This window comes from Silene latifolia, chromosome 9 (assembly GCF_048544455.1).
Source record: "Silene latifolia isolate original U9 population chromosome 9, ASM4854445v1, whole genome shotgun sequence".
NCBI classification, from domain to species: domain Eukaryota; kingdom Viridiplantae; phylum Streptophyta; class Magnoliopsida; order Caryophyllales; family Caryophyllaceae; genus Silene; species Silene latifolia.
This window is the reverse complement of record NC_133534.1, coordinates 51865417-51889302: the sequence shown is the minus strand read 5'-3', so window position 1 is coordinate 51889302 and position 23886 is coordinate 51865417. Positions and strand designations below refer to the sequence as shown.

General features: G+C 40.1%; 1 non-coding gene across 1 annotated transcript; it reads left to right on the top strand.

The window, feature by feature from the left end:
* Positions 1 to 304: 304 nt before the first annotated feature.
* On the top strand, positions 305 to 411 carry LOC141602774 (small nucleolar RNA R71). The gene has a single exon (XR_012524684.1). It is a non-coding gene; the product is annotated as a small nucleolar RNA R71 (small nucleolar RNA).
* The last annotated feature ends 23475 nt before the right edge of the window (positions 412 to 23886 follow it).

Genomic DNA, 23886 nt, shown 5'->3' with positions numbered 1-23886 from the left:
CTTTGATGATTTTGAGTTTTCCTCAAGTCTAGCCATAGCTTGTTCAAACTTCAAGTTGATTGTGTCAATGTGAGCACTAAGTTGAGCACCCAATTGAGTAACGGAGTCCACTTCATACTTTCCTCCTCTAGTAGACTTGCGAGGTCTACTATATTGTGAATTATGGACCGCCATTTCCTCAATCTTGTTCCATGTTTGATTGTCATCAACTTCGGTGAACATTCCATTTGATCCCATATTGAGAATGTTCCTAGAATCTTCATATAAACCATTCCAAAATTGTTGTACCAAAAACCATTCGCTAAGTCCATGGTGAGGACATGAGCGACAAATACCTTTGAACCGCTCCCAAGCTTCATACAAAGATTCTTCATCCCTTTGCTTAAAACCCGTAATTTGAGCTCTTAGCATGTTAGTCTTTTCCGGTGGGTAGAATTTTTTGTAGAAAGCTAGAGCTAACTTCTTCCAAGAATCTATTCCAAGGGTGGCCTTATCAAGGCCCTTCAACCATTGCTTTGCGGTGCCGAATAAGGAAAAAGGAAATAAGACCCATCTAATTTGGTCTTGAGTCACGCCCGTTTGAGAGATAGCATCACAATAGTCGCAAAAGGTTTCCATATGAGAATGAGGGTCTTCACTAGGCATCCCCCAAATTGGCTCCTCTCAACTAATTGGATGAAGGCGGACTTGGCAATAAAATTTCCGTTTAGATGTTGTGGTGTAGGAGTACCATTTGGTAGATTCTCCTCGGTGGGTATAGAGTGTGACGAGAATTTAGGCATTGTAGGTGGATTTTGTGTGGTATTGTTTAATGGGTTCTCTTCTCCTTCTATTGCGAAAGGATTGACAAACTCACTAGTGGGTTGAACAACTTCACCAACACCTCTCAAATTCCTCCTAACAAGTCTTCTATTATTCGTCAAGGTTCTTTCGATTTCACGGTCAAAAGGTAACAAATCACCTTGTAACCTTCTAGACATGCAAAATATCAAACAACTCAAAAACAATTAGAACAAACCTTGAGGAGTTTTACTTCCCCAAGGTGAAGAAAGACACAACTAATAGCAATAAAAAGAAATCTTAAATCAATTAAACACCGTCCCCAAGAACGGCGCCATTTTTGATCGAGGCCATTTCGTGTTCACAATTAAGTATATGTGGTCGTTGGTCAATGGTCGATACAAAACACAATTTATACTTCACAAACAACTCTACAATTAGTAAAGAGGCAAGTAAAGGTCTGATCCCAAGGGACGGGTATTGAAATGAGAATTCTATTGTAACTAGTAGTGTCTAGGGGTGTCACAAATTGGGTTGGTGTAGAAGGTCACTAAACTAAAATAACAATGAAAATAAACTAGCAAGATGAATAAAATAAGGGGTGTAAACAATTGATTAAAGGCACTAGGGTGTCATGGGTTCATAGGGGAATCATGGGATATGATCATACAAACATGTTCTCAAATTATAAGCAAGCAATTATTGTTGTGATGGATTGAGTTGGGTTATATCTTACAATCCTAGGAAAGTTTGGGTCCCGGAGCCGAATCGATTAGATTGTACAACACCTACAAGTCGACTTAATCTTTCCTACTCAACACATGCATGGTCTAACAAGACTCGAGTTGGGTTATGTCTTACAAGTCTTGTTGAAAGGATAGGAGATGATAGTAAATGCAAGGATTCATAGGCTTAGCATTTCATCAAATATAACATGTGCATGTATTAAGATCAAAACAAGCAAGCAAATAAGATATGAAAGCATATTAATTTAAGCATGAATCATTCCCCATGTTGGTTTCCCCTAATCACCCATTAAACCCTAGCTAAGAGACTACTCACTCATTATCATGTTGATCATGCTAGCAAGGTTGTCAATCATACCAACAATATGAAACATGATGAATAAATGAAAGTAATTAGCAATAATTAAAAAGGGATTAAGAGATTATACCTACTAATGATTCCAAAATAATAATGCAAAGAATAATAGAAGAACTTGATGATTGATGGAAGGTTTTCAATCTCCCAATAAACCCAATAATCTTCTAATTACCCAAAATAGAGGAAGAACAAGAGAGAGATTAAAGAACTAAAACTTGGATTAAAACTTGATTAATACTTGATTACAATATTGAAGAGAGATTTGATTGATATTAACTACTCTAAATATTGATAAGAAGAACATGCTCCTCTAATTAGACTAATGGGGTATTTATAGTGAAAATTAGGGAGGATGCATTAGGGTTAACTAAGGGCTAAACTAGTAATTACACTTTTTAAGTTGAGCAAGGAGGACCCGGTATTTTCTGAGAGAAGGGCTTCTCTTTTCGTAGCTTGAAGAATGAAATCCGTGCTGTGCAGTAATCCGGGCGGATTAGAGTCGGGACGGCCGGATTTGGGTGGTGCAATCCGAGCGGATTCAGGAGAGGAACGCTCGGATTGTTGAGGGGGAATCCGAGCGGATTCCAAGGAGGGACGCTCAGATTGTTGAGGCTGGACGGACGGATTGTCTGCAATCCGTTCGGATTGTTGGTCAGCGTCAATTCTTCTTCTTTTCTTCCCTTTTCTTCATAAATTCCTTGGGGATTTCCTTGGGGACGCAAGGATCCTTTCTCAACATTGTTTTTCTACTATGATATGTACAAAGGCCTTCTAGTCTTGTCTCTTCTTGATGCTTGGTCATTGAATACAATCAATTTAGCCTTGTTTTGCCATGGAAATGCAAAATTCTTACTCCTTTCCTACCAAGGGATCAAAATCTCAAAGAATATGCAAAACAAAGAACTAAAGACAAGAAATGACCCAAATAGGCACTAAAAAGCATGGGAACAAGGCTAATTCGGGGGCTAAATATGCGCTAATTATGGTCACATCACTTCACCTTCCAGATTGTATAACTTCAGTAATATGAGTGTGAAATTTCAAGCTAATGTTGTATCACTCTTTTACACAATTTGGATGACTTTTGTTCATGTAAAAAAAATCCAATATTTAAAAGTTTGATAAAGAACGAATTATAACTTCAGTGGGTTTAAGTAAAACTCTTACCCATATATGGATAACTGTACTTCACAGAGTGTATAACTCTTATAGTTATTTGTATAACACTTCTAATTATGTGTATCTTTTGCCCTTGTTTCTATAATTGTTGATATATTTGACTAAAGTCATGTGTTGTATGACTCTTGTACACAATTTGTATAACTCTTGTTATTTTTTGTATAACTCATAACTGTCTAATAAATTTTGCTTTTTCATAACTGCAGTCATGTGTTGTATAACTCTTGTACACAATTTGTATAACTCTTGTTATTTTTTGTATAACTCATAACTGTCTAATAAATTTTGCCTTTTTCATAACTGCAGTCATGTGTTGTATAACTCCTGTACACAATTTGTATAACTTTACTTCACAGAGTGTATAACTCTAATTCTTATCTGTATAACTTGGATTTTAATTATGACAGACCAAGATGATATAATAACAATCTATTCCAAAAAAGTTGTCTAAGTTGTTAAGGAGTTTCTTGACAACATACTAGAGTTGCAAAAACAGAGACTACAAAATGAATGGAAATACATTCTATTTTTTCCCAGGTTTTTTATCTGCTTTCCGCGCCATTTTTCATCTGGCTTCTAGTTGCTTCAGGATCTGGTCTTTCTCGCCAATGAAATCGTTGACCTTGGTCAGAACTCCTTGCCCGATGATGTTCATGTCAGCTAGGATAAGCGTCGCTGCCAGCTGGATTACCAAAGATAGACGGTTCACCTTCCTCTCAAGATCAACGTGACCAAAACTATCACCCTCGTACATTAACATGTGCATCATGGTGAACAAGCCAGACTCGGTGTCGTTAATCGTTTGCTTATGCCAAGCAAACTGGATCTGACGAAACTGGAACTCCGGTAGGTCTTTCCCTCTGTCCTTGTCCTCGTCCCTAGACTCCAGATAGTCGCTCATGAGGCTCGCCTGGCAAAAACAAGAAACGTCAAAAAGTGAAATTGTAAAGCGGTGACAACACTTTTGAGTTGAACGTAATTACAATTTAATTCCACTTACAATTATGTGACACGCTTTGTATATCTCCGACTGGCCCGAACTTGAGTAGTACTTATTGTCAAGAAGATCAATCGTACGTGAATTAGAGTTTATACACGCACATGCATAATGGGCTTCAATATTAATGGGTACGAAGATTAAATCAGCCTTCAAGCTGAAATCTTTTCCACTGTCGATTCTGAAGACGTCCCACACATTGTACAACCTTTCGGTGTTCTGTGTTTGTTGGACAGGGTTTCATACAATGTTCAAGATTATTTCCTGCTCAAGTAGAAGTATATGTATGAGAATACCAAAGGAGTTATAGGGGTTGTACAATGGAGTTGCACAGTAACTCTTATAGCATATTGAAGTATGCCTAAGTTCATACTGGCTGTTAATAACTTCTCAAAACAAAATGTGTAACTCCATAGAGGGTATGTATAACTTTAGTCTTATTTTCTACTGTGAAAGTTTTAAATATCATACCCTCAAAGTATAAATCTAAAGAGGGTATGTGAAACTCTTATAGCATATTAAAGGATTGATTACAACCATACCATATGACGGATACCGAAGAAAGACGAACGAAAAAACGCGCACTCCCCTGCCTCCAAACGATTAAGCAACAAGGACCAACACTCAATAGCTGAATCATCCATTGGCGTCTCAGGGAGCATGGACAACATTTGCAACCTATTAATTATTGCGTGCCGGGAATAGTTCACAAGTAGTTCACTGTGGTTCAGACAGCAGGTGTTAGTCAGGCTATAACGTCTACTAAATGGGAAGGTAACTGCTATTAAAATGACTGCATAACTTCAGTGATGAAACATATAACTGCAGATTAGGAATGTGTAACTCTATTAACAATATGTATAACTTTAGTTGGTAAAGTTATACATTTCATAGTTGAAGTTATACAAAGCATAAAATAGTACTCAAGTGGTTCTGTTGATTTTAGACAGCTTACCCATTTGGAAATTTGTAGTCATCAAGGAAAACGTAATCAGCCACTTGTTTGCCATACACCGGGATATCCCTAATTAATGTCTTGTTTGACTTCAGCATCTTGTCGACCACTGTAAGGTCGGCGTCTAGTTCCCCGCAATATGTGGTGCAACCAAGGCCATCGCCCTTACGCCGGGAGCGGCTATTGACCGCTGAGAGGGCCCGACTAGATGGCGTCCGGCCCAGGGCTAATTGGGAAGGTGGAGTCCGATAGGTTGAACTGACTTTGGAGCAAGGGCGTTTAGCAGAACTGTTCTCTCCGGCAACTCCGACACCTCTCTTCCTTCCACTTGTGTTGCCGGCTAACCTCTGTGCCTCACGCAGCTCCCCCATTTCACGGTCTTTAACCTCCTTAAAAGCTGTTACCCTAGATAACACAGCTTCCCTATCCACGTTAATGTCACTGAGGACAAGGGTGGCAGCAACTTCCGCTCGCATGAGGTCATTGTTGTCCTTTGTCCCTATGGTACACTCGAATGGCTCTCCACGGTACAGCAACATATGAACCATGACGTAAAGACCACAGTCATTGTCAGTATACCCTGCTCCCTGCCAGTTGAATTTAATGTTTACAAAAGGAAACCCTTCAACTTTCTTCCCTTTGTCAAGCCCTTTGTAGACCATATACTTTCCCATCGCATCAGCCTGGCAGAAGTTAGGCAAGGCGTTTAAAAGGGGAAGACCAATTAACAAAACAATGGAGCTGAAAATTAATCTAGTCATTAGTTTTATAAGTCTTACAGTAATACGTGCAATCCCTCCATATGGTAATTTCAGAAGATCGTCCTCGTAAGAACGATTATCAAGGTACTCGATCTGCTCATAGAGGAAATTTATGCAAATGTAAGAGTAGTGATCTTGATCGCCAGTGCTTACCGGGACGAAAACCTACAAACATGCACCAAAAGTCTAAGAGTTATAAAATATAATTAGAAGCTTCGAGGTATACATATTGTGCATAATTGGAATTATACATTCTATGGTTAGAGTTATACATTATATGTCTAGAGTTGTACATTCTATTTCTAGAGTTATACATTATATGCCTAGAGTTGTACAGTATATGCTCAGGGTTTTGATGAGTGGCTAACTTCACTCCATAACTCTAGGCATATAATGTATAACTCTAACCATAGAATGTATAACTCATTGCACATAATGTACAACTGTAAGCATATATTGTACAACTCTAGGCATATGCTTACAGTTGCACATTATGTGCAGTGAGTTATACATTCTATGCCTAGAGTTAAGGAGTGAAGTTAGTCACTCATCAAAACTCTAAGCATATACTGTATAACTCTAGGCAAATAATGTATAACTCTAGCCATAGAATGTATAACTCTAGCCATTCTGAAAACTAAAGTTATATAATGTATAACTCTAGGCATAAAATGTATAACTCTAGCCATAAAATGTATAACTGTAAGCATATACAGTATAGTGTATAACTCCAGGTATAACTCTAGGTATAACTCCAGGCATCTAATGTATAACTCCAAAGTATATATTGTATAACTCTAAGCATATACTGTATAACTCTAGGCAAATAATGTATAACTCCAGTATGGAAATGTCTCTATATTGATATCTGAGCTCACCATATCAGAGTCCAGTTGGAATGGACTAGAACACGACTCTTGCCACATGTCCCACGAGGCACAAAAGCCTTCAGAATGATCAACAACCAAGTTTTTTTTGCTGCCTTGCCAAATTGCAATTGCTAGGGCCTATAAAAATGAGAGACGGGGGTTGACAGCTTATATCACAAGTTACGTACATTTTGTCACAAAATAACTTGCGGAGTTCGAGCACACTTACAGCGTGACCTAGGCCAAAGAAACAGCGCGAACTTCCAACAGCTGCGGTGTTCGCGTGCGTAAGCTGATTGAGTAGTACAGACCAGTAGTCGATGACATTGGCCATAATCTAAGACCCAGGCATCAACGTCTGGAGATCAATACGCGTTTTGCAATTTGGGGTGTTATATGTCACCAATTGTTCCCTATAAAGGATTAGCAAAATGAGACACACAACAAGTGTTGTTCATGACCTGTTTCATTGTCGTATTGAAATATAGGTAAAACTTATCTTTTACTTACTCTTTATTATGGTCGTGGAATTGATCAAAGACATAATCCATTACATCCTTCTTCACCCTGAACACCGTCCTGAAACGTTCCTTGTTAAATCGCAGCAACTGTGAGCATACGTGCTGGTCAGGTTCGGGTGCCCCGCAATCCTCAGAACAACCTAGGTTCTCAGGTACAATGTCCATACACGGAAAGGGGACAGTTGAATGTAGTAAGAAAGGATGGTGGATGATGTCACATCGCGGCACATAAAATGGGGGGGGGGGGGGGTGGTGCAACCGGCTCAACCCTAGCACCAGCGATTTCAACTACCACACCTTATTTAGCCGCACTAATCGTTTGCTCATCAACCCCGGCAAATGCCTCATTCACATCTGCCATGCTCATGAAAGTCAGAGGGATTTGATTTCCACTCCATTCCGTTGAAGGATCCCCCGGGGTGACCTCCGCACCATCGGCAACAACTACGTTTTCACCCCCGTTGTTAGAATGTTGTTCAACATTCTTAATTACATCCTTTAGTACAATGGCCTGAATAAAAAATAATAAAATTAAACACCATGCTTTTGTATCAAAAAAGTTACAGGTATAACTCTAAAAGTGATACAAAGAGGTCACAGAGTTACAGAAACAATGAATTACAGTTATACATAGAAGGGCAAGAGTTATACACATGTGTGAAGTATTACAAATATGCTATAAGAGTTATACATTTTTGAGTTAGAGTTATACACATATGGTTAAGAGTTGTACCAAACGGCAGTTGCAGTTGTACAGATTGAAAGATAAAGTTATACAAAGAGCCACTACAGTTACAAGGCCTCATCATAAGTTTTAACAAAGTTATACTTTATCTACTTAGAGTTATACATGACCAATTAAAAAAAAAACGAATGTATAACAAGTATTTAGCGCAAATTAACAAACTTACCTTGCCACCAGGACCACTCCCGTCCGCTGGAAGTCCACATAAATCTTCCTTGATTTCAGCAGTAGAAAATATACACTCCATCAATTCTTGTGTATCCATTGGCAATGATGGGACCGTAGATTTTTCCATCTCCTTATCTGACGGTTGATTGTTTGACAATCTTTCAACATTTTCTTTCAATCCCTCCCAATGAACTTGCTCATGCACCTCATCACCTACCCCGGGCCGAGTTTCAGCATCCTCTGACCGTCCGTAAGCTTGGTCAATTTCCTCCACGGTGTACTTCGCCTCCAACAACAGCTCTCTGACAGTTTGGACGGGGGTGCACAGAACTTGATCCTCTAATCCTGGGCTAGCATCTGACAACGGATTAGAAACTACTGTATCACCTCCCACTTCCTCCATAATCTTTGACCATGAAATCAAATCGATTTCGTTGGCGCGTCAGCTTTGTCCGACTCTCCACGCGGCTCAACACAAGGGTTACCACCCCTGCCACCCCCATCATTGGCGAGACTAGACAGAACTTCACTTATTTGACGCGTAGATGCATCGATTCCGTCATTTTTTTGGGGGACTCACTAACTACCTCTCCAAATGCAGGAGCATTACCAACAGAAACCTTCAGCCTTTCTGCAACTTGCTCCCTTGACGACGTACTTTTGAATCTTTTCACCCTCAAAGAATTCTTGAGAGGCCTGACTAGGATTTAGTCCCGTCGGATCACTAGTTACAGCTTTGATCCTTGCGGTTACATCTGTGTACCATGAATAGAACACAATAGCGTTCCTTTGCATCAGTAGTTAAAGCTCGTGAGTACGCTGCATTGAAGAAGTATAGTAAGTTAGTTATATTATAATAGATGGGTACGTTCAGCTGAAACAGAATCAATCTGCAAAATATTTAATAGTTTGAACTTACATCGACAGCCCTAGCTTTCAATTTCTGGTCATCCTCGACACTTGCTAGTAGTTCGATCTGAATGAACTTCTTCTCAGAAGCTGAGTAGGAGAGAGGGGGTGGGGGGCTGATAGCAACAGTAGTTTGGGTTGACGAGGGTCGCTGAGGCTGATACTGTCCAAACTTCTAATATAAGAGGGATCTTGAAGGCACCTCGGATACCTGGTCTTAGACAAAGTTAAAGTACCCAATCCCCCTTGAGCCACCTCAAATTTTACCCTATCTACAAGCGATGTTTCATCCCAATGCTTAATCAAAGGAAGATCGTGGAGGCACGGCCTACCCTTGTAATCATATCGCTGAAAGTAGCTTATCATGAGGAAGGGGATACAGCCACCCAACATCGTTAACCCCTTTTTACAGTCTGTCCCCGTTTTCACCATAATTTCCAAAATATAAGAGCACCAGTCAAAATGCGGAATGGCTTTAGGGTCTTCTACATCCCTTAAAAGCTTCAAATCTATCCCGTTGTTTGGGGTAGGTGCGAGGAATGAAGACATATAGAACAAAACAAATAGCCGGCAAAAATGATCGTCCGCCTCCACGTATTCCATAAGTTCCTTGTGAACTTTCCCTTTACTTATTGAACTATTTGCTTTCTCCACCCCGTAAGCTTGCCGCCATTTGTCCTTCAACTCCTTATTTTCGGGATCGTTGGACCCCTTTCCGCGAACCAGTAGGTACCAACGGGAGACGGCTGGGTCCAAAAGGTATCAAAAAATAGTCATGCACGTCATGCTTACTGATCATAAACTCCTTTATCCGAGAAGCCCTGAACACATATGACCCATCAGAGAAGGACTCCAAGAATATGCGAACGTGTGCAAGTGGGAAGTTGCTAATCTTAAACTCCAAAAGGCCACCAAACCCAATTTTCTTAACAGCGGACACCTGATCCTCATTAAGCTTTTCAATGAGAGAGACAAGCCTTTGAGGTAGACACGAAACCATGATTTCATGCACCCTCTTTACCCTTGGCTTGGCCTCAACCATCTGGGGAAAAAGAAGGACAACACACAAAATTAGACATACTGTAGTTGCAATTAGAGATATTTGCATCAAAGAAATAGACATACTGTGAATGAAAGTTATACAATAAATAGTCAGAGTTATACCAAAATATAAGTAAAGTTATACATTCTGATAGTAGAGTTAGTCAGAAAATATCAAGAGTTATATATTCTGACAGCAGAAGTTATTCAAAATGTAATCAGAGTTATACAACAAATGACTGCAGTTATAACAAAAGTCAAACTTTGAACCTTGGAATCAGGTCCCTTCTCAGTACTTGATACATCATCCATCTGTAGGTGACAAACAATAGGGATTCAGATTATGTATAACCAAAATTCTGTAAAATCAAAATTCTGTAAAATCCAAAATTCTTTTCACCCTTAAAAAAGAAGAGATAATCAGGAGAGTTATACAGAATAACAGTAGAGTTATACATATAATAACAAAAGTTAGACAATCTGAAATTAAAGTTATATAATGTGTAACTCTAGCCATAGAATGTATAACTCTATAAATAAAATGTATAACTCCAAGTATATACTGTATAACTCTAAGCATATACTGTATAAATCTAGGTATATATTGTATAACTCCAGGTATAAAATGTACAACTCTAGGCATATATTGTATAACTCCAGTTATACATTATGACAGTAGAAGTTATTCAACATGTAATTAGAGTTATACAACAAATGACTGTAGTTATAACAAAAGTCAAACTTTTAACCTTGGAATCAGCTCCCTTGTCAGTACTTGGTACATCATCCATCTGTAGGTGACAAACAATAGGGATTCAGATTATGCATATATTTAGTTGAAGTTATACATAATTCTATAAGAGTTATATAAAAAAGAATTTTGAATGGTTTGTCATCTCTTCTTTTCAACCAAAATTCTGTAAAATCCAAAATTCTTTTCACCATTCAAAAGAAGAGATAATCAGGAAAGTTAGCTATACGAATAACAATAGAGTTATACATATAATAACAAAAGTTAGACATTCTGAAAACTAAAGTTATATAATGTATAACTCTAGCCATAGAATGTATAACTCTAGCCATAAAATTTATAACTGTAAGCATATACAGTATAATGTATAACTCCAGGAATAACTCCAGGTATAACACTAGGTATAACTCCAGGCATCTAATGTATAACTCCAAAGTATATATTGTATAACTCTAGGCATATACTGTATAACTCTAGGTATATATTGTATAACTCCAGGTATAAAATGTATAACTCTAGGCATATATTGTATAACTCTAGGCATAGAAACTAAATAGAAGTAGAGTTATACATATAACAATTAGAGTTTTACATTATGAAAGAAGAGTTGGTCACAAAATCAGAAGAGCTATACATCTAATAACCAGAGTTATACATCTAGTAACCAGATTTATACATATTGAGTACTAAAGTTATTCAAAATGTAGAAAGAGTTATACAACGACTGACTGCATATAAATAAAAGTCAAAACTTTTAACCTGGATATCAAGTCCCTTGTCAATACTTTCTACAACATCCATCTGTAGATGACAAACAATTGGGATTAAAATTATGCATATATTTAATTGAAGCTATACATCATTCTATAAGAGTTATACCAACAAGACGAGATTTTTTACCTTTGATTCAGATTTCTTGGAAGTTTTCTTGGCATTTTTCTTGGCAAAAACCATTGTTAATTATCAAATGAACTCGTATTTGATCTGCACAACCATAATTAACAATTGAACAAATCAACATCAGCAAACCCATAATTGAAAATTGAAAAATCAAATGAACTCTTTTTATGATAGTTTAACAAAGGCAATAATTAACAAAAAACAAAGTACAAATCACTAAATAAGGAATGGAAAAAATACCTTATAAAAAAATGGAGACAGGCGAGTTTGCAGGCGAGTGTAGATACCTCATTTCTGCACCTCTCGCAAACCACCCTTTTATGATTGGGCCGCATGTTTGCTACGCGGAACGATTTGTGACATTTCGTAAGTTTATCGTCAAGTGATTGCTTAAATACTAATGTCTACCTCTTAGTTGTCATCTACGTGCCGATACGGTCGTTTTGACAGTAATTAGAGTACATTTGGAGTCCGGGCCTAAAATCGTCTTCATTTTCTGATAACCGGTAAATCCCGAGTCAGAATGTTCTGGAATGTTCCGGATATTTCTATTCCATATTTTATAAATATTTCACAATCTTTATCCTTTGGTAAACAATTTCTCGTAATATTCACATAAAATATTAAGGAAAACCAAATTATTCCGTCCTACCATAACTTAAACACGGAACTCTTTCTTCCGCAGGAGGAAACCACTTGGGAACAGACGCAGCAGGTGCTGCGCCTCTTCCAAGAGACGCAGATGGGCTCTGCGCGCTCTTCCCAGGTCTTTTTCTGCGTAATTTTTGTATCTTTTTCATATCTTTCCGAGATTCACTTCCAAAGGCTCTCCGAAACCCTAATTCCTTCACGTGATTAGTATAAATAGGAGCCTTCGCTCCTCATATTTATCACGCGAGTGTCCGCCCTTCTCTTCTCCCTTTGCATTCTAGACCTTTGTTCTTACTTTTTGGCATCTACGTGCTTGAACATTCGACCACGTAAGCTCGGATCCTTCTGAGTACCAGCCTCGTTTGCATGACCGACCAATTTGACTAACTCCACAATCCATCAACTTAATTAATCTAATCGTTTTCCTCTTACGAGGGCACTTTCTTTACATTTGCGTCGAGCATCACTAATCGATATCTTAGTTCTTCTCGTTTCGTCAAACATGTAAGTCTGAGGGTGTATAATCTCTCTTTTATATATTGTTATTTACTTTTTGTATCATTAATGTAAGGTTTACGTCGAAAATACCTCTTAAAACCGATTTCTAAAACCTCGTTCAAAACCTCTTTTTTGCGGATTTTCAGAAGACAGACCGTCAAGTAAGGACGCAGCAACTGCTGCGCCTCTTCGAGGAGCGCAGCTCCTGCTGCGCCTCTTCGTGAGGCTGCTGAGTTCCTGCTTCCTTTCTTCTTCCTTCGTCCTCTGTAATTCGTTCGTTTTATTTGTTTTCTTTAATTCTTTGACACACAATCACATGATAATCTCACATGTATATTATTATTCATCATTGACGTGTTTAATTCGTCATTAAATTCGACTTAAATCCCTTATAATCTCATATTTGCGGGTTTTCGTCATTTAATTCAATCCGGGTTGTAGAAATTCGATTTGTTCATATTGGGTTTCTGTAATTCGACCTTTGATATAGTTTTCATATGTCTTTTGTCGTATTCGTCATTAATTTGTCATTAATTCATCATGTTTAGTTTATTTCATTCACCCATGTCACTAATCAATCTTTCATTCATGTAAATAATCCGTCTTTAATCCGTCTCATCCATGTTTTATTGCTTTTATGACCATTAATCACATGTAAATAACCTATTAATCACTTCCATCCGAGTATATATTATAAATCAATCATTAAATTAACCCACGAACATTAACGATTTGCAGTTCCGGCTTCACAACTACGGCCGACCGACCCTTGGAACAGACGCAAAGATCTCATTGCGCCTCTTCTGAGGGCGCATCTGCTGCTTTGTTCCAGGATGATTTCTGTCTCTGAACTACGTTGTTGCTTGACCTAGTTTAATTAGCTTACGTATAATTAACTATGATCCGTATTATCGCTTTCTGATTTGTTCGTTATTTTAATTCTTTTATTCTTTTTCTCAAATCATCCGTTTTAAAGGTATTTTCGACATAAATCGCCTAATCCATTGTAATTATTGTAATTTTTATTATCGTAATTTTCCTATTGTATTTATCATATTTCTTGTATCATACGTATGTTTTCACATGTAATTGAGCATTAAATCCTACTTCGACCCAATTGTATGTTAAATTACGTGTCTCAACCGACTTAGTTAATCTTCACATGCTAGGATTAAAACTTGGATGTTGCATTGCATGCATATAATCGACGATATATCAAGTACGAATAACTTCCCTAATCATTAGTAGAGGCCGCTATCGAGACGGGCGGGATTAGGTGTTCGATCAAAAGAGCTTCCTAATACGTACCCTCACCCTTACTACAGATCTCTGTGAACATCCGTGTTCATTGGCATCCACGAGAGTCATTCTAGACATAGAATGCTAAGGGTAGCGATTGCTTAGTGTTCATGTCACTACTTTGTGTCTTGACATGACACGAGGTATTCGAACGGTTCCAATTTCCCATAAAAATTGGTGGCGACTCCAACAAAAATGCAAACGCTTGTTCTCTTCCTCCCAAGCGCCCCGTGCCCCCCCCCCCGTCCACGGTTTGGCGACTCACTGGGGATAATACACTTACGTGTAGCCAAGGGTGAAACTTGAACAAGGTTAGGGAATAATTTGTACAAGACAATTGTCGGTTTTCATAACTCGGTCTTCCTAGACAGTTTTATTCGGCCTTCCTAGGCCCAACCTAACCCATTCGACCAATCGTCCCGTCTAAACAGTCCTAATTCTTATTTGGGCCTAAGGATGGATAGCGATTGACGTCATCCATACCATGATGCTTACTCTTGTTTGTATCAAGGGCCTTCACTACTTGAGGAAATGGACTAGGAATCGGCCTTACTCTTGTTTGGTACGAGCCTCTCCACAGACTTCGGGTTTTATGGTTCGGTATGGCAACCCACCCTTTAAACCAAAACCCTTTTAAATGCACTCAGCATCCCGTTATAATGCTTGTATAAATGTTTGTACCTTATGTGATCACCATTTCTAAACGAAACCATGACGATTTTTGTAAAAATCAAAATCCTTTTTTTAAAATCAAAATTTCGAAAAAAGGCCATTTGATTAGCGCAAAACCCAGTCGAAACTCTGTCCATTTGTCGAGTCAAAATCCGGGTCACGAGCCCATTTCAAAACCTCACTTCGAGTCCACTCCTACAACTACACTATATTTGACTAGGATACACATTTTCAAAATTCTTGTCCTTTCTTCAAAGCTCACTCAACACAAGTGGCACACACCCACTTTACGAGTAAAAACATTTCTTCTTTTAGCAAGTGTGTTAGATTGGTCGATCGTGTTTTGATTCGTCATCAATCTCTTATCCAGTTTTTCAAGATGCCTGGATCCAGCGAAACAAACTTCCACCAACTTCAAGATGGTAATGATCGAATCCTAGCCGCGCTAGCCCAAATCGAAGTTACCCAAGACCAAGTCCATGATCGCCTTGAGATCATCGAGGGTCGGATCTATGCCGTAGAGGAGCAATTGATGTACCTTAAAGGGGATGAGATTTATAGGGAGAATAACCGCAAGTATGAGGCCGTCAATTCCAAATTGCCAACCAACTTCAATATGACGGATATCCCTAAATTCAAGGGGCACGAAAACCCTTTGAACCATATCCGTGCCTTCAAGGATTACATGTCTATCAAAGGCATCAAACCCGAGATGTTCTTAAGGATCTTTCCTTCATCTCTTGACACACATCCCGAAGCAATGGTTCTACTCCTTAGAACACAAGAAGGTCGCTACTTGGGAAGATGCCACAATCGAGTTTGCTAAGCAATATGCGGATAATGCCGAGATCCAAGTTAACATGCGCACTCTAGAGGTTCTTACCCAAAATGACAAAGAAGGATTTACCGACTTCCTAAGTAGGTGGAGGAAGACTAGTACCCAACTAGTTAAACGCCCGGATGAGGCTACCCTTGTGGAGAAGTTTGTGGATAATCTCAAACCCATTTATGCCAACCATTTGAGATACCAAAACATAAAGACTTTCAAGGACTTAACCGTACTAGGGACAAGGATTGAAGATGACATCCGTAAAGGGCTCTTGTCCAAAACGGTAGGTCGAGGATATCAAGGCTCGACAATTCGTTCATACGGCTCCACTAGCAAGACCGATGAAGTTAACCTTCTCGAGCCATCCTAGAAAAGTACCCCACCAAGGAAATTCACAAATCTTGGGGACACTTACTCCAACGCTCTAAAAAGGTTAATGAAGCAAGGCAAACTTCAACCCATTGGACCTACTCCAGAACCCGAAAGGAAATCCAAGTTCTGGGATGAGAGCTCGTACTGTGAATACCATAGGGGCAAAGGGCATGACACAGAGAAATGCTACAAATTGAAAAATGTGCTTCAAGACATGATTGAAGATGGCCGACTACCGATACCGCCGGGAGGTAAACCCAACAACACTCAGAATCCTCTTGGAGTTCTAGTGATTACAAGTGACGAATCTACCTTAGATTTTTCACACCTCATTTCTCCAATTGAAGATGAAATCCATGCAATCGAGAATGAAGGGTTCTACTCTACTATCTCCCCTACCATTTCCGAGTTCATGACATGGGCAAGGAGTGTGGATAGACAAGTTTGGGAATTAGAAAATGTGGTGACAACTTTACGTGATCCCAACGCAACACCCAAGTAACATGTGCCACTAATTTTCTCTCAAAACGCTACTATACAAGAAATAGTCGCCGTGGTTGATAGACTAGTCAACCAAATCATACGACTAGAAGATGAAATCATGAGAATGAGGGAACTAGCTACAATCAATGGAGTTTGGGCCGACGATGATGAGGACGAGTATCTCATCGAGAACTCCCTAGTCAAGGAAATAGTCCAAAATGGTGAAGACCAAGATGTGGACCACCTAACTCGTTCGGGACGTCCATATCAAAGCACTACTCAAAATGGTCCAACCAACGTTGTCACACCAAATGATAACGAAGAGGACTCCACTAACCATTTGCTCAAGCAATTACAGAAGACAAAGGCTGATCTTTCAGTCTGGCAATTGGTAGCGAGCTCATTCCCACATCGCCAAGCTTTACTGCAAGCTTTGGCCAAACTAAATGTAGCACATAACTCGACACCCGAAGATGTAGTCAACTTGGTCTTCCAAGAATCACCAAAGCTAAGTTATCCTATTACTTTCTCAGACGAAGATTTGCCACCTTTTGGCGCTAGTCACAATTTAGCTCTTTACATCACCGTCATTTGTCTAAAGAAGAATGTGCCAATGACCTTGGTAGATTATGGCTCTGCGGTCAACGTCATACCCCTCAAAACGGCATACAAATTAGGCATGAAAGAGTCGGATTGGACTCCTACCAATCAAGGTGTGCATGCATACGATGGTACACGACGAAAGGTGGTAGGGCTTGTTAACCTAACCATAGCCACAGGGCCAATTGAGCGAAAGATTAACTTCCAAATAGTGGACATCGAAGCTTCCTTCAACATACTTCTAGGAAGACCTTGGATTCACGCTTCCAAAGCGGTAACCTCCACCCTTCATCAAAAGATCAAGATCCCACTAAATGGCAAAGTGGTGACGATCACTTCGTCACCCATCAAGGCAATAATCGAAAAGAAGTCGAACAATCAAGTCATTGCAGATCCCGTATACGAACTTGGGGGCTTCCAAAGCATAAGTGTCATAGAAAGCGAATTGGCACCCTTATACTATGATCCCTACTCCAACTTAGTGGTCAACCACATGCTCAAAACCCAGGGATACTTCCATGGAATGCCTTTGAACCCTACTCGAAGAAACACCTTCGCACCATACAAGGAAGACAACTCAAAGAGGATACCCCTTGGACTAGGGTACAAACCCACTAAAGAAGAGGTTCTCGAGATGCTCCCTCAAGTCCAAAATTGTAAGCATTTAGGAGTCCAAATGTGACCCTATCTCCCTACCCTAAATGGGTACTTTATTGAAGAAGGAAGTCTAGAACTCTTTCACGGCTTTCCCGAGCCTTGGCATTATCTCGAGAGGAAGCTAGCCGGAATCGAGATCTCTCACGATTGCTACTTCATCCCTCCAGAAACGGTTCTTACCATCAAAACCCGTCAAGCACCTTGCTTAGACGAACAAGATGTTAGTCTATTGTTCGGAGAAGATCGATTTGTTAGGGCCGCGCAGGATGAGATCATTACCATGATACTTCAAGACGATCGCTTCAACCCCACCGCGTTAATCATAGAAACCAACGCAAGTCAGCAGGAAGGATGGGGAAAATCAATCAAGTGGACCAACAATCAAGGAAGACTCTTCAAGCTCACCACTGGAGAAGGAGAGATGTTCAAAGGAGAACCAGAAGACAATGAATTCGAGTCAGACTAGGAATCAGAGTCGGAGTCTAGAGAAGTCATTAGGGAGTCTCCTCCTGTCGTCATCCCCATTTCCTCTGTTTCTCCTAGCTTAGCCTCGAGTAGTCACAGTAGTTCGGAAATGTCCCAACCATCTGTCCTTTGCCGCCACCGACCATGGATCGATGGCTTCTTTGTTTCAACTTTACTCAAACCTTAATATGAATAAATCAGGTTCTGCTTACTCTTTGTGTTATCTTGAGTGCAATTCTGTTTACGATGATACTGAGGATGACCAAGACCCAGACTCAATCGAAATACCTCCCTACATAGCCAAAGAAATACTACAGGAAGGGGAAGGGGACCAATAATAGAGGACACTTGAACCCATCAACGTAGGAACCGAACTAGAACCCCAAGAACTTAGGATAGGGACTACCTTGAGCTCTACCGAAAGGGCCGATTTCATAGACCTCCTAAACGAGTTCAAAGACGTTTTCGCTTGGTCCTACAAAGACATGCCAGGGATCGACAGGGACATCGCCGAGCATAGAATCCCGATTAAGCCAGGTTTCAAGCCAGTAAAACAGAAGCTTCGACGAATGAGAACGGAATGGGCTCTCAAAATTAAGGAAGAAGTTGATAAGCAATTCAAAGCCGGGTTCATCAAAGTTTCCGAGTATTCTGACTGGGTAGCCAACATAGTATCTGTACCCAAAAAGGATGGGAGAATCCGTGTTTGTGTTGACTTTAGGGACTTAAACAAAGCAAGTCCCAAAGATGACTTCCCTCTACCACACATCGACATATTGGTGGACAATACTGCACACCACGCATTACTATCCTTCATGGATGGGTACGCGGGTTATAACCAAATCAAGATGGCCATAGAAGACATGCATAAGACAACCTTTGTCACTCAATGGGGAACCTATTGCTATACGGCCATGCCGTTTGGATTGATCAACGCCGGAGCTACATATCAACGCACCGCAACTACACTCTTACATGACATGATGCACAAAGAAGTTGAGGTATACGTAGACAACATGATTGTCAAATCCAAGGATAGAAAAGGGCATATTGCGAACCTTCACAAATTTTTCGCAAGGCTACGAAAATACAACACGAGGCTCAATCCTCAGAAATGCACATTCGGAGTAACATCTGGCAAACTCCTGGGATACGTTGTTAGCCAACGAGGTATAAAAATAGACCCTTCCAAGATCAAGGCTCTGATCGAAATGCCACAACCTCAAACAAAAAAAGAAGTGAGAGGATTCCTGGGAAAAGTGCAATATATAAGTCGATTCATATCGAAACTCACCATGATTTACGAGCCTGTCGTCAAAAAGCTCAAGAAAACAGACCATACCATGGGGGATGATGATTGTCAAAAGGCATTCGACCGAATCAAGGAAATATTGGCTAAACCACCAGTGCTCATGCCACCTCAACGAGATCAACCTCTTGGTTTATATCTCACAGTAACTGAAACAGCCATGGGTGCCATGCTAGCTCAGACCGTAGGAAGTGAAGAAAGGGCTATCTACTACCTTAGTAAGAAGTTCTTGGAGTACGAGTGCAAATACTCACAACTCGAAAAGACATGCCTCGCTCTTGTGTGGGCGAAGAAGAAGCTACGCCATTACATGCTTAGCTACTCCGTCAAAATATACTCCAAAATGGATCCAGTCAAATACCTCTTCGAGAAACCCGTCCTCAACGGACGCCTAGCAAGATGGACTTTGATGCTCTCAGAATTTGACCTCAAATACGTGCCTCTAAAATTTATAAAAGGGCGCGCCGTTGCCGAATTCTTCGCAGAAAATTCCATCAATGATGCACAAACAATAGACACTTGGTCATTTCTGGACAAGGATATACTCCAAACTGATGTAGACTCCTGGGATCTTTACTTTGATGGGGCATCAAACTTAAGAGGATTTGGAATAAGAGTGTTGCTCATTTCTCCTGAAGGCGAGCACACACCAATCGCTGTCAAACTAGACTTCGAGGTGACAAACAATGCTGCCGAATACGAAGCTTGTCTCATCGGATTACAAGCGACAGTGAGCTTAGGCATTAAAAACCTCCGAGTACATGGGGATTCATCACTGATCATCAACTAAGTTGCAGGATCTTGGAAATTTTGAAGCGAAAGCCTAGCACCTTATCAAGCCAGAATAGACCAAGTTGCCCAATTCTTTGATCACGTGACATATCTACACCTACCTCGGGAAGAAAATCAATTTGTAGATGCTCTTGCAAAACTTGCATCTTTGATTAATATGCCAGATGACATGATGGAAATGCCTTTGTGCATCGAACGACGGTCAGAGCCGGCTTATGTACACCAAATCACCAATGAAGAGGAAATCGCACAGGAACCCTGGTTCCAAGAAATCTTGAATTTCAAGCTCAATGGTACCTATCCACCCGATATGGACAAGAGGGGACAACGTGCTATACGCCTATTAGCTTCTCAATACGTTCTCATGCAAGGAGAGTTATACAAAAGAACACCTTTTGGTGTAATCCTACGTTGCCTTGATCATTCACAGGCACGAAAGGTGATGGAAGAAGTCCACGATGGAGAATGCGGTCCTCACATGAGTGTAGGGATGTCAATTTCACCCGCATCCATCAAAACCCGATCCACCCGATCCTAAAAGATGGATGAAAACCCGATTTAAATGGATGGTGGATGGATGACGGATGAAACGGATGTGGATGACGGATGGGTTGGATGAAGAAATTCCACCCGCCATCCACCCGCCATCCATCCATCACCCGATTTTATTATTTATTATTTAATTTTTATTACATATAACACATTATTAAGATATAAAATATTTAAATTTTCATTTTTTTCTACTCTCAATATAAATATTTTGTAAGCCTACCCACTAGAAAGTTAAACTAAATTAATTATCTAACTTTATTTTTGTAGAGAAAAAAAAATCATTATTTTTTTAAACTTGAAATTATAAATGCACAACACCCGTTTATCACCCGATCCACCCGTTTCATCCATGGATGATGGATGGATGGATGACGGATGATATGTTTCACGGATGACGGACGGGTTGGATGAGATTTTAAAAAGACGGATGGATGACGGATGAGGCTTCACCCGACCCGAACCCGATCCATTGACATCCCTACATGAGTGGGCCCATGATGGCTGATGCGTGTCATTTATATGATGTTTTACATCCCTTTTTACACGCATTTCAGAGCCCATTTGTTTAGTTTATGCTACATTTCTCCCTATTTCCGTCTACTTCCGTATTTTGTGCTTTGTTGCAGAAATGTGAATAATTCGACGGGAAATCAAGCCAAATCTGTTCCCGAGTAAGCTGCATCGCAAATGACGTAAAGGAGTTGCTTAAGGAACGAGCTTGGTGCGCAATCCAAGGCCCGAAAGACAAGTCCACGAGTTAAAAGAAGTCAAGTAGCAGCTTAGCCAGTCGACCGACCAACCTAGTCAGTCGATCGACTAAGGCTCGGTTTCCAGAAGCTATTGTTGCTGGGGAGCAGTCGATCGACCAGCATGCGTAGTCGATCGACCAGATTTCGATTCCAGACGGGAATTAAAAGATTGAGAAACTCAAGGCCCGTGAAGTTGAGGTTTTAGAAATAAGTTGTTACGTTGATTTCCTATATAACGTAACATAACTTTCAGTTCTTAGGGGAAGTTTTGCATCAAGTTTTAATTCAGTTTTTTTACTAGTTCCTTAGACAGTTTAGTTTATCAAATAATTAGGGTTTGGAATATTGGTTTGCATCAGATTTTCGTTCGTTCTTCTAATCATTCCGTTACAATCCCTCTGCAATTTCGGTATTCTTTCTGTTCTATTTCAGTTTTTTCGTTATCGCATTCATAGATATAGAATTGCTAGTTAGTATCCAAAGCCAATTATCGTTTATCGCTAATTGTTATTTGATTACTCCAAGCATGAATTCAATAGTTTTTATCGTTATGATTATTGTTGTTTTTGTCCTTAGTATGAGTAGCTAATTCAATCGTGCTAGGATGTAGGCGAACTATAGTGTAGGCGGCGTAGTATTAATTCGGACTGAATCGCATGTCAGTCGATCGACTGCTATGCGTGGTCGATCGACTGACCACGTGAGGTTTTCCTTTCGTTTTAATTGTTTTAATTCTTAATTCGACGAATCGAGTGCACACGACCAGTTGAATGTTTAGGATATGACTGACCCACTAGATCGAGAGATAGGGACAGTTGTTAGATCACCAATTAAAATGACTAAACTATGCTGAGATCGAAAGATAGGTAAAGTTTAGATGATTAGTCACTTTTCAGGACGAGAGTCGTATTAGTGATATTAGGGACTTATAGCGAGATCGAGAGATGCTATTTGTTAAGAGTGGACCGAGAGGACCTCTTTATTTCCCGCCTCATGTGTTTTGATTTAGACCTGTTTAGTATGCTGCCGCCGAAACTATAACGAACCGACCATCCTAGTACCTCTTTTATTCTTGATATTTCATTAATTTACTTTTCTTTTATTGTTATTAGCTATAGACCAAATCAATCAAACCCCCTCACAACTGTTACCTTAGACCAGATTTAGACAACTGAAATTCCCTTCCTCCCTGTGGTTCGACTCGTGCTACCACTAGCTTCTGTTAGTTTAGCTCGGAATTATAAATATTATTTTTGATATCACAACGACGGGTATCAAATTTTGGCGCCGCTGCCGGGGAGGTAGCGCTAGTTTTAGTTGTTTTTATTTTGGTCTGTTTTTAGCCTCAAGGGAAGACTGAGTACCTTGAGGCAGTTCTTATTTTCTTCTTTAGTGTTGTTTCGATAGGTCCTACAGGTCCTATTAGCAGTACTTCAGGAGGATTCACCATGTTCCGTTCTTGGGAGCAGCAGGTGGATTTTTGTGAGAGATGTGGTGCTGAGGGGCATGATTCTGCTATATGCCGAGCAACTATGGACCAAGTTTATGCTTACAGGCAATATAAACAAGGTCAATATACACCGCCACATCCGTACTATCAACAAGGCTTTCAAGAGCCTTCATATTCTTTTGCACCACCTCCAATCCCTCTTCCCTCTAACGAGATAGCGGATCTCAAAGCTATGATAGAAGAGATTTCGGCCAAAACTGCAGCATGGTTCAAATCAACTCACTCCCGAATGGCCGATCTCTCTTCTCTTCAACACTTGGAGACCGTGCATGCTATGCGCACCCATAATGGGTCGACCCCTGAAAAGCCTGCTATGGAAAGGGTAAGCCCGGAAATTAATAAAGATGAATTGGGAAGAGAAGAGGCTGAATTTCCGGAGCAGAAGAATAGCGTTAGGAGTAGAATTGCTGCATTTGAAAGTCAATCGACCTCGCCTACTGCTGATATTGTTGATAAAAATGAGACTGAGCAAAAAGAGACTTTGAATGCCATAAAACTGAGGAGCGGGTCCACCCTTGAAGGTCCTGCCATGGTCGAGGATGCTGTTGAAAAGAATGAGGCAGGTCCGAGTCAAAACAAAGCTGTAACGAAGAACTCAAAGAAAAAGACGTCACAGAATTTGATCGATCGATCAAGTACCTAGTCGATCGATCAATCACGGGTTACTGAGGAGCTTAATCAGGCACCCGATCGATCGATCGAGGACAGTGGTCGATCGACCAAGATCACTGTTGATAGCGAGGAATTTCGTCCTTTAATGCCAACTAA